The following is a 3,848-nucleotide window of genomic DNA, read 5'->3' on the forward strand; positions in this document are numbered from 1 at the left end:
GGAAGGAAAGGCGGGGATGGGGTGCGGGGATGGATGGACGGATGGACGCAGCGGGGAACAGCCTAGGGGGACGTCTGCTCGGCGAGGAGGGCGCCTGGTCCAGCGAGCCAAAAGCCCTGGGGCAGGTGCGGGGAGCCACGCTCTGCCCCCCGGTGCGCCCTCGTCGGGGACGGGCCAAGAACGGGCCGCACGGGGCAGCGAAGGCTGCTCTGGAGCAAGGGGTAATTTGGGGCACGCGCGAAACCACAGCCCAGATCTTACTTGCAGACGAAGAGGGCCGGGTGTCCATCCCTCCGGCGCTGGGGGACCCAGGCGGAGCAGGATCCGGCCCGATCCCCCACAGGAGGAGAAAAGCCGTGCGCCGAGAGGCAATATCCCCACCGGCTCCCTCCCTGCTTTAATCAAAATCGCGCTCCCGAGGACGGCTCCCCCCGCGAGGCTTCGCAACGAGGCCGCCCTCGGCACCGGCGAGGGCTCCAGCGCCGGTTCCCAGTCCCTTGGGCGCTCGCTCCTGCAGGCCCGGCATCCCCGTCTCCCGGGTCTGTGGCGTGAACGCCCTCCCGTGGCACCTGCCGCAGCGGCTGCCCCGTGCCCTGGCTGCCGAGCAGCGAGGAGCCCCGGGGCTTCACCTCCCCGAAGGCAGGCGGGTCTCCCGGCCTGAGGTTTTGGGGGAAGGCTGATTTGGGGAGGCCGGGACGGGCAGTGGGGCAGCTGGGGGGGCCCACGGGGACGACCCTCCGCAGAGCAGCCCATCCCTCCCTCTGCCCCCGCGGCTTTGGGAGCCACGGGACTACCAGCTCCTTTGGGGCTCCTTTGGGGCTTTCAGCTTGCAGGGTCTTTCACTTGGGCTTTCCCTAGGATGCTTAGGCCAATGCGTGTGGATTCTCAGATGTCTAGTACAGCCAACACTGTAACCTCCTCCTCTGCGGGTCCCTCCTGGGCTGGCATGGGAATATTATGGTCGGGATTTTATTCTCAGGAGGAGAATTGCTGCTGCAAGGGCAAAGGAGGTGTTTAAAGGCCAAAAGAAGCAAGTGCCAGGGGGCGATGGACGAGGTGCATCAGGGCAAGCTGTGGGTGAAACATTGTTTGTCTTCCTGGCGGCACCAGGGGCATTGGTTGGGGAAGGGCCAAAAGCCCCCCTCCGCCCCCAGCCCATTCCCACTGGGCTGGACAAGGGAGCTCAGGACCACTGACCTGGCCTGTGCAAGCCGGATCTGCCACACCCCAGCAGAGCCCAGCTTCTCCCGGGCCTCGACCCCCCTTCTCGCCCTCCTTTCCCCGGGACCGCGGGCGAGAGCAGCCCTGTGCCTCCTCTCCATCCAGCGGACGCAGCTCTGCCAAAAGCACGGCCCTGGCGCCCTGCCCTGCGAGGAAGTTGGGCTCCTCCTTGCCTGGACCCCCAGCGACAACACGCTGCTGCGCAGTTCTTCTTTTCTTTGCTTTCCCTTTTCTTGCAGGCTGAAGAGCCCCCTCTCCTGGTGCAAAGCAAGGAGGAGGCTGCCCATGTCCTCTCCCGATCCAGCCCTCCCTGCCCTCCAAACAGGATGGCTCCGAGCCGCCAGCCCGGGCCACGCTGTGGTGCAGGCAGGGACCCCTTCCCAACCAGTCGAAGGGGGGTCCCGAGCTGTGTCCTGAGCACCCTTCCCCTCACCCTGCCTTTGCACCGTGGCGTTTCCGCTGTCCCCCCAGTCACGCTTTCTCCACCTTCCCCCCCAAAACTTGGCTCTACGTCCTCCCTTCCCTCCCTCCTAGCAGCACCAGCATTCACGGCTTGCAGTCATTGGGACCAGTGACTTCACCTGACTTAAAAGAAATCTGGCCTTTCCCCAGCTGGATCAGTTCTGAGCTCGCTCAGCTCCTGGGAGCTCCTGCCAGGCAGGAGATCAACATTTCCAGCAGGAACGTGGTCTTAAATCAGCCCGAAGCAGCGTCCCATAGCACACCGGGGAGCCCCATGGCGTAGCCCAGGGCACAAGGGTCTGCGTGCTTGGGCAGCTGCAGGTCTCCCCTGAACCCCGGCGGGGCTGCTGGTCCACCAAGTACCTCTGGACATGAGAGGCTGTTGACTGTCACGCAATAAGCCAGCTGGGACAGCAGAGTCCACGAGCAAATGGGACAAACCCAGAGAGATGGAGGCCGTTTGTGTCCATTCGCCATCCAGAGGAGAGAAGTAAGGGGTGAAGGATGGAGCAGGGATTGCTATCACCATCCTAAAACCAGCGCACCAGGCCAATGCAGTCACGGGGTATTTCCCTAGGCCTCTTCCTAGGCCCGATGGACTGTGAAAGCCTGGAGCCACCTGCGCAGTTCCCCACCGGGTCGGGTTCACATTTTGTGTTTTCCTTCAGGAGCCAAGATCCCAAAGTCCCATGCTGCTTCCCAGAGGAGAGGCAGGGCCGGGGAGAAGGGAGCCCCGAGCCGGCAGGCCACGTGTGTGGCCGTGCACGGAAAGGTGCTTCTGCACAGCTAGTTACTATCGCAAGAGAAATCTGCCCCCAAAACTCCCGCCGGCCCCCGCACAAGGGAAAAACCCAAGTCTCGTCCCCGTTCTCCCTGCCCGCCTCCTCCAGACCAGGGCAGCCTGGGCACCCAAGCAAAGCATTTTTCCCCGATAAGTGAGCGAGGATGCCATGCCGGTGTGTGCAGCGCGGATGTGCGGCACGCACATGTGTGCACGCGCAGCTTGCGCTGGTGTGTCTGTGCAGGTGCGGCGCTCAGCTGCGTCGCTGAGGGCGCGTGGACGCCGAGGTGCGCTGGGGTGTGCACGCAGGGGCGTGTGTTTATGTGCATGCAAGCTTGGGTGGGTGCATCTGCACGGGTGCGTGCGTGGGCTTGTGTCTGCATCTGTGAGTGCATTTCTGGTGCAAACAGATGCATGAGCTGGTTTCATTTCCTCCCGGGACTGCTCTGCTCGGTAGCTGCACGAGGCCGAGTGGGGAAGAAAGCCGACGTGCTGCCGGCGGGGCCTTTCCTGCCCCTCTCCGGGGGAGCGTGTCCTGCGAGCCACGGGGCGGCGCGCCAGCTCCTTGCGCTGTGGTCAGGGCACGGGGGCAGGCCGGTCTGTGGGACCGGCATGGGCTTGCCCGACACCCAGCGAAAGTGGGTCGTGGGCTCTTTCCCACACACCGTGGGCAGGGAAGCGCTCCCCAAAAGTGAATCGGGCTTTGCAGTTTGCTCCCTGGGTACCGGCATCTCCAGCCTTCCTGCTGCCTTTCCTCCCGTGTCCCTGCGGTCCCCTCGCCCCCTTCGCGGACGTCTCCATCACTTTGTTCTCTCTTTTTTTTCCTTCTTTCTCCTCCGCTTGCTCTGCTCATCCTCATCCCTGCCACCGTGCCAGGCAGGACAGACCCTCCGATCGATGGGGAGCCGCGTGCCAGCAGCAGGGAGAACATCCTGCCCTCGCAGTGGCGTGGGGCCGGGCTGCAGGGCTGTTTTCAGAGGGGTGCTCAGCCCCTGTCTAAGTGGGGAGGGATGGAGGCACGGGAGGAGGGTGGGGAGGGCCCCTGCCTAACCTCCTGGGGGGGCGCGCTCCGTGCAGGGAAGTCCGGAGCCATCCCTTCGCATGCAATGGCATTAGTGAGAGGTGCCGGCAGCCAGCCGAACTGCTGGCATCACTCCTCCCGGCCGCCCGCGGCCCCCGGAGCCCACGCTGGGCACCCGACAGCGGCCCCCAGCCCCAGCGGCCAGCCGGACCCCCGCCGGCTTTTCGGCTGACTCGATCGAGACCCGCAAAGCATGCCTGCAGCCTGACAACTCCTGGTCATCGGTGGCGGGCCGGGCCAATCCCGAGAAGAGAGGCAACTCCTGATCACCGGTGGCGGGCCGGGCCAATCCCGAGAAGAGAG

This window comes from Apteryx rowi, unplaced genomic scaffold (genome assembly GCF_003343035.1).
Source record: "Apteryx rowi isolate R43461 unplaced genomic scaffold, aptRow1 scaffold_27, whole genome shotgun sequence".
Taxonomy (NCBI): Eukaryota; Metazoa; Chordata; class Aves; order Apterygiformes; family Apterygidae; genus Apteryx; species Apteryx rowi.